A 14,236-nucleotide genomic window follows, 5' to 3' on the forward strand; every position below is an offset into this window, starting at 1 on the left:
TTATTTGCGAAAGGTATCTTGCACATTTAAAGGCTTATATATGAAATAGAGCCTATCCCGAAGGCTTAATTATCGAAGGATATATTGCTAAGAGTATTTGATATTTTGTTCAAGATATCTTGGAAGTGTATAGATCATTTTTAATTGACTTCAAAGAAATTATGATATTATTGATAACTCAGAAATTTATAAGTTCTCAACTGCTGGAAGAGTTTTGGAAAAGATTTAAAGTGTGGTTCTTGACAAAAAATTCATGGCATAAGCCCATCATTATGTGTTATTTCATAGTGACATAATATCTCAATATCATAGATTAGTGTAGTCATATGTCGATTTCTTTTATTATCATTATATATAATATTTTTAATTAATATATTTATTTTTTTATAGAAAATTTTTGGGTGTTTAAAGACAAGCAAACAATAGTATTTGACTCGATTCAAGGAGCAATGATGGTTGATCAAGTTATTTTCTGAATAACTTTTTAAATAGGTTAGTCATCTATATGAGAGAAAAAATTAATTTTAAAATATATTTATTAACATCAAATAAATAATATATTAATAATTTTATCATAATTTTTAAGTACTAATGATGATGGAGAGTAAATATTCGGATGAAAATATGAAAAATTTTAAAAAATTTAAAATAGTGGAGTCGTAGTGGAAGTAGATAAAAAGACTTATATGGTGTACTTACAGATATTTTTTAGTTGGATTATTATGAAAAATTTAAAGTAGTATCATTTGGATATAATTGGATGGATATAAACTCACCAAGAGGCTTGAAACAAAATACAAATGTTTATACTGATAAATTTTTTAAGATTGATATATATTGGTGTGTTATTAAAGGATGATCTATTTATTTTTTCATTTCAAACTCATAAGTATTTTTTGTACAAGACTCAAAAAATAAAAATTGGGCAGTTGTTGGGAGAACGAAATCTACTGACTTTTATGATATGGAAAAAAGGTTAGAAATAGAGGATGATGAAGCTTATACACAGTGTATGCCTTATAATTTTGCCTCAACAGATGATCTAAATGCTATGAGCTTGGTTAGAATAGATATTAAAGGAGAAAATGTTGACTGATTTAATTAGTAAGAGATATTTAAGATGTATTCATTCTATATAAAATATTGTATATATCATCATATTTATTTTAGTAGATCTTGCTTCTTCTTAGCAATTAAATCAGTATTGTATTTATTATTTGATAATATATATTAATTTATTTTTATTTCTATTTGTGAATGTTAGGCATTATCATGCCTCGATGTGGACGATTTGATGATATTGATTTACGAACTTTTCAGGATGGATTGTCTTTTGATCAACCCCAATAATTCAGATAGCCATAGCAGTATGAGGCCAGTCCATCATCCATGTAGTAGTCCGAGGTTGATCCTTTTTTATCCATGCAGCAGTTTGAGCCACACGATAATTCTTCTACTGATGAGGATACTATTATAGATGAGATATACATTCAAAAAAATTTAATAGAAATATCATATATTCAAAGAAAATTTAATTTAATAGATCCTTCTCCTTTGTCCATCTCTCCGTCACTCGCCTTCCCATGATTGCATACCACCCCCTCCTCCTTTTGCTTCGTCCACCTCTTTGTCACTTGCCTCCCCGTCGCCGCATGCGGCCCCCTTCCTCCTCCTCCTTTGGCCACCTCCCCCCACACGCTGCCTCCTTCCTTCTCCTCCATCCACCACTCTGTTGCTCACTTCCTCGTTGCCGCATGCTGTCTTGTTCCTTCTTCTCCACCCACCACTCTATCATTTGCCTCTCTACCACTATATGCCGCCCTTTCCTCCTCCTCTTCCATCCGCTTTCTCTAAACCCCCCCCTCTCCTCCTCCTCCTCTTTTTTTTTCTGCCTTCAGCAGCTCCTCCTCGGCCTTCTCCAGCTCTGCCAACTTTCTGCATCGAGAAATTACGGCTTAAAAGTGGAGTGGAAAAAGAGGAGTGAAGCTGAGGCTTTTGATAAAAAAAAAATCTTAATATTCAATTTAATTATAGAATTTATCATTCATTTAAATTTTTAAATAATTTTAATATTTAAAATATTTATCACATGAGTCATGCATCAAAAATTTATGCTATTAATCTTTAATCTGACGATCAAAAATAAATTAATTATTAAAAAATTAAATTATTTTTTTGTTAAAAAAAAAAAAAAAAAAAGCTAGACTGTCTTTTGGAGCACGTAGTGAAATCATAATTTCTCTGATGGGAGAAGGGAGGGACACGAGGTGAAACATAATTGGCTGTATCGTGGGCTACAACCTACATTGTGGTGGATCCCACGCTATGGCCTGAGTGTCTTGAAAACATTTCGTTACTGTATTCCCATAAATAGCAGGGTTTGTTTGGGGTTTGATTACAACACTGATAGAGCTGTAGAGATAGTATCAGCTCCAAGAATGGGGAAGACGGTGGAGATATTGGAGACCTCCTTGGTGACTCCGAGCGACGACACCCCAAAGCATGACATCTGGTTGTCAAACCTGGACCTAGTGTGGTCCCGGGGTCACACGCCAACGGTATATTTCTACCGGCCTAACGGGTTCCCAAACTTCTCGTCGGTAGGGGCCCTGAAGGCGGCTCTGGGCAAGGCTTTAGTGCCATTCCACCCACTGGCCGGCCGGCTCGGAGTGGACCGGGAGGGCCGGGTAGAGATCCAGTGCACGGGGGAGGGGGTTCTCTTCGTCGTCGCCCGCTCCGACTCGACGGTTGATGAGTTCGGGGACTTCACACCATCGACGGAGATGAGGCGGTTGCTGGTGCCATCGGTGGAGACCGGCAACCTACCGTACACCTTGGTCATGTTCCAGGTCAGTTTTCTTCGGTGGCTTTATTTTTGTCCTCTTTCTTTTTTTTTTCTTTTTTTTTCCATTAATGGGTTTTGAGTTGTTGGGCAAACAGCAAACTCTTTGATCTTCGAAGCTTCCTTGTTATTGTAATATTAGATGGAAGTTTATCTGGTCAATTTGCCATGAAGATGGGGCTGATCTAAAATAGCTATCACATGAAATGTTCACGGACTTTTCTATGATAGGTACCTATATGGTAAACATATTATACTTATCATTCCTACAATCGGATTGTGACGGCATCAAAACAATATAAGGATGAAAGTAGTATCGATAATATTCATTCCTATTTATTTTTATATTTTAATCAATTCAAATATAGATAAAAATTTAAAAATTTAATTAATATCTATATCGATATCTATGTCTATCAAAACAAAATGGATAAACAACTATCCAATCCGTATTTGAATATATATATAATCTTATATAATTTTATATTATATTTATTAATTTTTTAAAAAAATATATGATCATATAGATATACTATTAACTTAATTTATCATCTATTTAGTAACATCTTTCATTCTTAGTTTAAAGTTTAATTATCTAATCTATATCTATAATTATATCTATAATTTTAATATTTGAATTATATCTATATTTATTTAAAATAAATATAGATATGAAATTTTATATCTAAATAATATTTATATTTATATTTATATTTATTAAATAAAATAAATATAAATATAAATATATTAATATATAATCCATATATGATCCGATTTTAGCCCTAAAGCAATGCTTGTGGGCAAAGATATATTGTTTAACTAAATAACTACTGTTTGCACCTGTGTGTACACGAAGCAAGAGCAGACTGGGCTAATTAGTACCCCGTACACATTGGGTAGGTGCTTTGAAAGGAATGATAGTACCCATTTAATCCCTGATTCATTAATAATATTTGGTTGAGATTATGAAACGAATGATGGATGCCTCTTATCCACTATTTAGCTCAAAATTTTTTTAAAAAAATAGATAAAAAAAAATTATTCATTATCTATTTGGGTCTACTAATTTGTATCTTTTTAATTTGAGAGGATAAAAAAAAAAATAGATGAAATATGTGAAGGATAGATTTTTATATTAACAAAATTATTTTTTTTTATCTTTTTTATAAAATCTAACAACTTCACATTTTTATTCATTTTATTTGTATATTTCTTATTTTATCTATACTATACTAAAATTTTATTACTATTTATTTTAATTTTAGTACATAATTTCTATAATTATAAGTAAATAATTATAATTACCTTCTTTTTTATTTATATTCACTATTTTTAGTTAACTATTTACATAAAATTAATTAATTATCTAAATTAAATTATAAAATAATTAATTATTTACATAATTCATATGTTAATAAATTTAATCATATATAATTAATTTATCAAATTAATTATTAAATTAAATTAAGTTAAAATTAATTATTTGTAAAATTTTTATATAATTATTAATTATAAAGATTATAAGTTTGTGTATTGCTCTACTTTTTTAGTATCAATAAGTGTTATAAATTTAATAATAATATTTTTTTATAAAAAATAATTTAATAAAAATATCATACAAATATCATCCATCCTTTTTTTCATTCCTTCTATATCAAAAAGATAAGAGAATTATTTACATCCATCTTCCAGTATTTCACCAAACTTATGAGAAGATATGCGGAAGATTCATCCATCCTCTCTCTCATTCATCTTTTCTTCTCTATCCTTCCTTTATGTAGTCCATCTCTAAATCAAACAGAGGATAAAAAGTCCAAAAAATATCTGACCTGTTAGTGCAAAAATCCACCGGCGTCGGAGAAGCTGGAGTCGAGGGAGTCGCAGTCGCCGCCGGGACATGCAAAGGAAGTCTAAACCAGAGTTGGGGGTGCTCCGACAAGACCCTCCGACGCTCAAGTCAGTTCTCTGCCTCAACAAGAATGGAATACTCGAACGAAAATTTTAGTAGAGTTTTGAGATAGAAATTAGAGCTTAGAGAATAACATATCTGGAGTCCCCTTTTTATAGGTGGAGGATGCAACAGACTGACAGCGATGTTTGTAACCGCCCGATAGTGGGCCGCTCGGGGCCAGGAGGAGTTTGTTATGAAGAGTAGTAGAGTGGAGTCGTGGCTATCACCGTGGCCTGCCATGTGGAGCCTGTTGCGGGGAGTGGATCAATGTCCATTGTCGCGACTTGCCAGAGAGTGGTGGAGCCGTGTGGAATCCATCACAGGAAGTGGAGCAGAGTCGTGGCTATTACTGTAGCCGCTGGAAATGGAGCAGAGTCGTGGCCATTACTGTGGCCCGTCGAAGAGTCCAGGCCTGTCGGCCGAAGCTCGGTTGAGGTATCTGGCGGAGAGAGACAGCTATCCATCTGAGGGGAGCTCGGATGTTGCTGGCGAACCTTCTACCGTCGGGTGCCTTGGGCGTTAATATTGCAGGCGAGGGCCACTTTCTGTAGGAGCTCGGTCAGAGGCTTTCCGCAGACGAAGTTCGGTTTCGCACAGAATTCGACAGAGGGTCGGCCGGCTGTGGATGCCGGATAGCGCTGGAGAGGTTCATCCGCAGGAGGGGTCCAGCTGCTGGATTCCGTGTGTCGTAGGAGTTCGTCCGGAATCTATCCGCTACAGAAGTTCGGTCGGAGTCCGATCTCCGTAGAAGCTCGGACGGAGATCATTTGTCGAGGAATCTCGACCGAAGCCTGTCTGCGATAGAAATCTGGAAGGAATTCATCCACAATGGAAGCTCGGGTGAAGGCTTACAGTGGGAATCCGGCACGGACCGCTCGTAGTAGAAATTTGAAGTAGATCGTTTGTAGAAGAAGCTCAGAGTGGATCGCTTGCAGCGCGGACCACTCGTAGTAGAAATTTGAAGTAGATCGTTTGTAGCAGAAGCTCGGAGTGGATTACTTGCAGTAGAAGCTCGGAGTCCGGCCCTTGTAGGAGTTCGGGTGAGGTCTACCTGCAATAGGAGTTCAGGACGGAAGTCCGGCTCCCGTAGGAGCTCGGACGAAGTCTACCTGTTCGGGGAAGAAGACCGGCTCCCATAGGAGCCCGGACGAAGGCTACCTGCAGCTGGAGCTCGGGGAAGAAGTCTGGCTCTCGTAGGAGCCCGGACGAAGGCTACCTGCAGTTGGAACTCGGGGAAGAAGTCCGGCTCCTGTAGGAGCCCAGACGAAGGCTACCTACAGTTGAACTCGGGGAAGAAGTCTGGCTCACGTAGGAGCCCGGACGAAGGCTACCTGCAGTTGGAACTCGGGGAAGAAGCCCGGCTCCCGTAGGAGCCCGGATGAAGGCTAGAAGGTGGTCGACCATCGTAGACACTTGGATGGGGTCCGTCTGTCGCGGAGAATCCGATTGACACTAGTAGGGTTTATCCGTTGGCAAAACTCGGGAGCGTTGCGGAGGCTCAACCGTCGGGGAGGTTCGAAAAAATGTCGTCGAAGGTCAGACGTCGGCGAAATCCCTGAAGGGTCACTCTTGACACGAACTTCGGCTAGGGGTATTTTATACCAACACCAGTCTCCCTACTTCTGAGTTCGAGTTTCGAATGAAGGAAGTACAGAAAAATTTTCACAGCCGAAGTTGCTCCCTTGAATCCCGCGCACGACCGCCCTCAAAAATTCTGACATTTAATGCGCGCGTGCTGGAATCTTTTCAAATCGAGACGATCCGAAGAGACCTTTCGAAATTCTCGTTGGAGCGTTATCCAAGCGCACACCATAATGATCTCGTCGGTAGTCAGCTCTACGCCACGGTGAGTGGGACGCGTGGGGGGCATTGGTTGACCTAGGGATATCCGCCACCGTAACTGTGCCGGATCCCGTCGCTTATTTAAGTCTCCTCCTTCCCTCCAGTGGCTTCATTTCGCCTGAGGAGTCCAGACGACGCCTTTCTTCTGCCCGAGAGTTTAGCCACCCATCAGCACCTTTTTCGACCCTAAGCATTCTTCGTGCCAATCTTCGCCATTTCCGCCGGCTTCCTGCTACCTTCCGTCTTCCGAGCCCTTTCGGGGAATCTCCCGTCGTGGCTTCTGCCCCGGAGATCAATCTCGAGAGGATGCTGCTGATCGAGAGGAGTAGGAGGGGGGAAATAGTGGCCTGCAAGTTCAGCGACTGCCGAACTGCCACCGAGGGCTCCCACAGCTTCGCAGGGGCTCGAGGGAGAATTCCTTCACAATAGAGATTTAATAACGAAACCAGCGGTGAGCGTGTCCTACCCGAGAATTTGAAGTAGTTGAACGGGGCGACACCGGTCAAGGGGGTAGAGTTGCCGTCATAAAACCGTGACGGGTTCCTTGATGTCGTCGGGGTCGAGGGACCAGAAGTGGTCGGCGTGATGGCGGGACAGTAGAACTTATGCGGGGGCGGTAGAAGTAGGCATGCCGACCTCGCGAGTACCTGGGATGGTGGTTATCGGGGAGGACGCAGTGGCGGTGCATGCCTCCGACGTCATCGCGGCCTCCGGGGTGCTTCCGGTTCTTTCTGATACAGGTCGTCGCTGCCGTCACCCCTCGAATTCTATCCTCCCCTTTTCCCCTAGGGTTGGAGTTTCGGCAATAGTGCGGAACGAGGCGGGGGCGAGAGCCGATGGATTCATCACATATGCTGGGAGATACTACTGAGAAAGATGGAACCGGAAGGAGAAGTCGAAAGCTTGGAGCTGTTTCTAATGTATTCTTTTCAAGTCTTGTAGTAATGTTCTTTTTTCCTCGGTCCTTAGGGCTTTGTACCGTACCCTTGTTAATCAAGAATGGAAAGGAGATTTTTGTTACCTTCTCCGTACTTTGCGTCAAATTGTCACTTACGAACTTCTTTCATTCACTATTGTTAGTGTGGTATTCCCCCCTCTTTTTTTTTCTTTGATGCCGACGTTGTCTGGCGGTTCTGGTCGTCACCACGTTGGCCGCTTTTTTTGTCATCTTTCTTCTTCAGTCTCAAGGGTTCTGTAATGCTTACTTAGTCAATGACATGAGAAGGAAATTTTTCGTTACCTCTTTTACTCACGTGTTGAATTATCGTTTGCCGAGCTTCTTTTGACTTTTGCCTTGCTTGATATCGATGCCGTTCGGAGGTACCCGATCATCGTCGCATTGATCGTCTTTTGTTTATGGCCGCAGATTTATCTGAAATCGTTCGAGTTTGGACGTCTCCTTTCAGAGTTCGAGCTCGGAGGTCTAAGTTTCTCGTCGCCCCAAGGAAGCCGTTTTATCCTTGGCCTGCATTGAGGGCTCTTTGGAGACCGAAGATTTTTGATAAGAACCCCAATCCTCGCTGAGATGAGGTCTCTGTGTCTTTGATGTAATTTGTTTTTCATTCGTCGCTGATGCAGTTCGTCGCTTTTCTTTTTAACCCCTCTCCTTTTTCTTTTCCTTTTCTTGAGTGAGGGTTTTCCCTCAGCCCTTAGTGGGTCGGGGAGCGCGGAGGGCCACTGAGAAGGTTTCTTTTTCTGATCTAATCTTGAATGACCAGATCTTAGTTGGTGTCAGGACGAGGTCCTTCTCCTATTTCTGATGTAATCGATTTCAGCTCAGGTTAGGACGTGGTTCTTCCCTGTTCCTAACAGGACTGTAGGGGTACATATGGGCGTTGCAGGGCCTCTCCCCTCATCTGATCTAAGAGTAATCGGGCCTTCGACTTTGCTCATGTTAAGGCGGGGTTCTCCTCCTATCCCTAACAGGACGGTGGGGGTATATATAGGCGTTGCAGGGCCTCTCCCCCTATCTGATCTAAGTGTAACCGGACCTTCGACTTTGCTCATGTTAGGGCGACTTTGCTTATGTTGGACGAGAGGTTCTCCTCCTATCCCTAATAGGACGGTGGGGGCACATATGGGCGTTGCAGGGCCTCTCCCCCTATCCGGTCTAAGTGTAACCGGGCCTTCGACTTTGCTCATTTAGGGCAACTTTGCTCATGTTGGGCGAGGTTCTCCTCCTATCCCTAACAGGACGGTGGGGGTACTATGGGGTTGCAGGACCTCTCTCCCCATCCGGTCTAAGGTAACCGGGCCTTCGACTTTGCTCCTGTTAGGGCGAGTTCTCCTCCTGTCCCTGACAGGGCTGTGGGGCACATATGGTGTTGTAGGGCCTCTCCCCCCATCCGTCTAAGTGTAACCGGGCCTTCGACTTTGCTCTGTTAGGGCGAGGTTCTCCTCCTGTCCCTAACAGGGCTGTGGGGGCACATATGGGCGTTGCAGGGCCTCTCCCCCCATCCGGTCTAAGTGTAACCGGGCCTTCGACTTTGCTCTGTTAGGGCGAGGTTCTCCTCCTGTCCCTAACAGGGCTGTGGGGGCACATATGGGCGTTGCAGGGCCTCTCCCCCATCCGGTCTAAGTATAACGGGCCTTCGACTTTGCTCTGTTAGGGCGAGGTTCTCCTCCTGTCCCTAACAGGGCTGTGGGGGCACATATGGGCGTTGCAGGGCCTCTCCCCCCATCCGGTCTAAGTGTAACCGGGCCTTCGATTGTGTCGAGATGAGTTCTCCTCCTGCTCCGACACGTTTGTTTCGATTGTCCTGTCGATATAGGCTCGTGCCAAGAGAGAAGACATGTGGATATAAAACTTTTATTTAAAGTAAAGTTATCGGTAATACATTCGTAAATTTTTCGAGCTCCATGGTCGCGGGAGGTCTGCTCCTCCGAGCTCCTTGAGGTAGTAAGTTTCGGGCCGGACTACCTCCTTGACTTCGTACGGGCCTTCCCAATTTGGGGCAAGCTTTCCTCGATCCTGAGGTTGCGAGACAGCGGCTCGTCGAAGCACTAGGTCTCCTGCTCTAAAGACTTTATTTTTGACCCGAGAGTTGTAATAGCGGGCGACTTTCTGTCTGTAGGCTGCCATCCGAACTTGAGCTACCTCCCATTTTCTTCTAACAAGTCGAGGTTGGCTTTAAGACCTTGCGAATTGTGATGTTCGTTGAATGCCACGACTCGTGCCGACGGGAGTTTGAGCTCAATTGGGATAACAGCCTCCGTTCGAAGGCTAGAGCGAAGGGGGTCTCCCCCGTGGGCAACCTTTGGGTAGTTCGGTACGCCCACAACACATGATAAAGTTCGTCTGCCCAAGTTTCCTTCGCTTTTTCGAGCCTTGTCTTGATTCCTTGCAAGAGTTTTTGGCCTTCGGCTTCGCCGTGGCCTGAGGGATGGGCTACCCGATGTGAAGTTGTGGGAATGTTTAGGTCTCACAAAATCACGAATCTGTCCCGAATTTGCGCATTATCATAATTAGGTTCCGGGCAGGCCGAACCTGCAAATGATGACTTCCAGACGAATCTTGCACTTTAGCTTCTGTGATTTTCGCCAGCGTTTCAGGCTTCAACCCACTGATGAAATAGTCAATTGCTACAGGAGGAACTTCCTCTACCCCGAGCCACGGGAAAGGGTCCAAGGATATCCATTCCCATTGCGCAAACGGCCATGGGGCGCTCAAGGGTGTAAGCTCGGAGGCGGGCTGTCTCTGGATGTTGGCATATCTCTGACATCGGTCACACTTTCTGACGTATTCAATGGAGTCACGATACATTGTCGGCCAGTAATACCCTTGGCGGAGCAACTTGTGGGATAAGGATCTAGCCCCCAGATGGCTTCCGCAGATTCCTTCGTGCACCTCCCACAAGGCGTAGTCAGCTTCGAAGGCCGGAGATATTTTAAAAGGGCAAAGAGTATGATCTCTGTTAACTTTCCTCATAAAGGATGTATCGGTGAGGCTGATTTCTGAGCTTTCGAGCTCTTTCGCATCATGAGGGAGAATCCCGTCTCTGAGTATGCACTAGAGGGTCGATCCAGACTGGGATTCATGGCCGACTTCCATCACGGGCCGGATTTCCGTACTCGGGACTTCAAAACTTCAAAGAGAACACCATTGGGTAATTCAGCCGGACCAGTGCCAACTTGGAGAGAAGATCGGCCCTTGTATTTTTCGTCTTGGAATCTTGATATTGAAGCTACTAAAGCGGGGACGAGCTCCTTATCTTTTCAAGATATTTAGCCATGTGTCCACTCGTGCTTCATAGTTTTCGCTAACTTGTCCCACCACCAATTGGAGTCGCTGTAAACTTAGAGCCGATCTACTCCTAATTCTTTGGCGATCCTCAATCCTGATCAGAGCTTCGTATTCGCTCCATTATTCGTTGTGGGAAATTCGAAGTGCAGCGCGTACTCCACGACGATCCCCTCCGGACTGATCAAAATCAGGCCCGCCTGCGCCCGACATGTTGGAGGATCCGTCCACATAGAGGGCCAAAAGCAATCAGGGGGGTCTATTTCTTCTTCAGAGGGAGTTCAGTCGGGACTTCAGGCCAGTCAACTTCACCTTGTTCAGGTTCGGCCTCCTCCGAGATAGTGCATTCTACTATAAAATCTGTCAATATCTGGGCTTTTACTGTCGGCCTAGGTTGATAGTTGATGTCGAATTCTGTGAGCTCGATCGCCCATTTCGCTATCCTCCCGAAGCATCCGCCCGGTGCAGAATCGCCTTAATCGGCTGGTCGGTGAGCAACGTTACGGTGTGCCCTTGAAAGTAAGGTCGGAGCCTCCGGGCTGCAATCAACAGGCGTAAGTTAGTTTCTCTAATTTAGTATACCTGGTTTCGGCGTCTCTCAACGCGCGACTGATGTAGTAGATCGGCCGTTGAATTTTTGCTTCTTCCTTGACAAGAACTGCTGCGAGGGCCATAGGGGAGACCGCCAGGTACAAGAACAACTCCTCCCAGGCTCGGGCTTCGCCAATAGCGGAGGCGAGCCGAGGTAGCTCCTTAGTTCTTCGAACGCCTGTTGACACTCAGTGGTCCAACAGAAGTTCTTCGGCCGCTTGAGGGTTTGGAAGAAGGGTAAGCACCGTTCGGCCGACCTCGCAACGAAGCGATTCAGGGCTGCCACCCTCCCTGTAAGGCGTTGAACCTCTTTTATCGACTTCGGGGGCCATCTCCTGGATGGCATGAATTTTTCCGGATTGGCTTCAATCCCTGCCCCGATACCATGAAGCCCAGGAACTTCCCCGAGGTCACTCCGAAAGCACACTTAGTCGGGTTCAGCTTCATCTTAATTTTCGAGGGGCGCCGAAGGTCTCCTCGAGGTCGGCGACGTGGTTCGTTGAAGATTTGCTTTTCACGAGCATGTCATCCACGTAGACCTCCATGTTGCGGCCGATCTGCTCCTTGAAGATTTTGTTCACCAGCCGCTGATAGGTCGCACCTGCATTTTTGAGGCCGAAAGGCATGACCCTGTAACAGTAAAGACCACGGTTAGTAATGAAAGCAGTCTTTTCTTCATCTTCTGGCGCCATTCTGATTTGATTATAGCCGGAGAATGCATCCATAAAGGTGAGAAGCTCATGGCCCGAGGTTGCATCCACCAGTTGATCAATCCTGGCAGAGAGGTAGCTGTCCTTTGGGCAGGCTTTATTCAGCTTTTTGAAGTCTATACACATCCTCCACTTGCCGTTTGCCTTTTTGACTAGGACAACGTTGGAAATCCAGTCAGGATAATTGACCTCTCTAATGAATCCGGCTTTCAGGAGTTTATCCACTTCCTCGGCTATCGCTTTTTGCCTTTCCGTGCATGACCTCGGATTTTTTCTTTCGTCGGTCGATGCTTTGGATCAACGGCCAGACGATGTTCCATGACCTCTGCGTCAATCCCCGGCATGTCCGCTGGAACCCAAGCGAAAACATCCGCATTCTTTCGTAGGAAATCAATGAGCTGCGTCCGCACCTCTTCCCCCAGGTTGGAGCCGATCTTCACCACATGCTCTGTATTCCCATCGTTCAAAGGGATCGAAACCAGATCTTCGATTGGCCCGCCCCTTTCCTCAGCGAGATCATCGCGGCGTCCAATCCATCAACCGGACAGAGGTCAGATTGGTCACTTCTTTGCAAGGCTATGCTGTAGCAGTGTCTGGCCAGGGCTTGGTCTCCCTTGACTTCTCCGACCCCCTGGCTAGTAGGGAATTTCAATTTCAGATGGTAGGTCGACACCACGGCCCGGAGGGCGTTGAGGCCAGGTCGGCCGAGGATTGCGTTGTAGGCTGACGGCGCCTTCACCACCAGAAATCCACCAAAGCCCTGGACTGTCTTGGATATCGACCCGCAGCTACAGTCAAAGTTATTACCCCCTCCATCGGGATAGCATCGTCGGTAAACCCTACCAGAGGGGAGCTAATCGGCCCCAAACGACCGTCAAGGATGGACATTTTTGAGAAGGCATCGTAGAACAAAATATCGGCCGAACTTTCATTGTCGACAAGAATGCGGCACATCGTAATTAGCTATATTTAAAGAAACTACAACCGCATCGTTATGAGGAATTGAACTCCCCGAGCATCTTCCTCAGTAAAGGTTATGGATTCCTCAATCCTTTGCCGCTTGGGAGGTCCGGCCAATACACGGTTGTTCCCTGTCGGGATTCTCCGAGATGGTGTTGGTGAAATCGATCGGAGGCCGATCATCGGACTGCTCCATGCCGACTGCTGTCGGAGGAAGAGGAGCCTGGGAAATGGGATGGGGCCGGGGCTTGCGGAGCCCGCTGAGATCTGGCCGCGGAGGCCGTCGACCGCCTGGAGGATGCCCTTCGGGGAGGCATCAGGTGGAGATCAGGCAGGAAACTGGAGGAGAGGATGTCGGAGAAGATGACTGGAGGCGGTCCCGTTGAGCGCTCCTTTAAGAACAAGGGTACTGCGAAGACACGCCCTTCCTCTAGCGCCAATCCTGTTGGTGCAAAAATCCACCGCGTCGGAGAAGCTGGAGTCGAGGGAGTCGCGGTCGCCGCGGGACCTGCAAAGAAAGTCTAAACCAGAGTTGGGGGTGCTCCGGCAAGACCCTCCGACGCTCAAGTCAGTTCTCTGCCTCAACAAGAATGGAGTGCTCGAACGAAAATTTTAGCAGAGTTTTGAGATAGAAATTAGAGCTTAGAGAATAACGTATCTGGGTCCCCTTTTTATAGGCGGAGGTGCAACAGACTGATAGCGACGTTTGTAACCGCCTGGTAGTGGGCCGCTCGGGGCCAGGAGGAGTTTGTTATGAAGAGTAGTGGAGTGGAGTCGTGGCTATCACCGTGGCCTGCCACGTGGAGCCTGTTGCGGGAGTGGAGCAGTTCCGTTGTCGCGACTTGCCAGAGAGTGGTGGAGCCACGGAATCCGTCGCAGGAAGTGGAGCAGAGTCGTGGCCATTACTGTGGCCGCAGGAAGTGGAGCAGAGTCGTGGCCATTACTGTGGCCGTCGAGGAGTCCAGGCTTGTCGCCGAAGCTCGGTTGAGGTATCTAGCGGAGAGAGGCAGCTATCCATCTGAGGGAGCTCGGATGTTGCTGGCGAACCTTCTACCGTCGGGTGCCTTGGGCGTTAATACTGCAGGCGAGGGTCACTTTCT

General features: G+C 45.5%; 1 protein-coding gene across 1 annotated transcript in view; it reads right to left on the reverse strand.

The window, feature by feature from the left end:
• The window catches only part of LOC105039933 (DNA replication licensing factor MCM7), a 106,654-nt gene that overhangs the window by 86,956 nt on the left and 5,462 nt on the right, over positions 1-14,236 (reverse strand). The gene's annotated exons all lie outside the window — the stretch shown is intronic.

This window comes from Elaeis guineensis, chromosome 1, assembly GCF_000442705.2.
Source record: "Elaeis guineensis isolate ETL-2024a chromosome 1, EG11, whole genome shotgun sequence".
NCBI lineage: Eukaryota > Viridiplantae > Streptophyta > Magnoliopsida > Arecales > Arecaceae > Elaeis > Elaeis guineensis.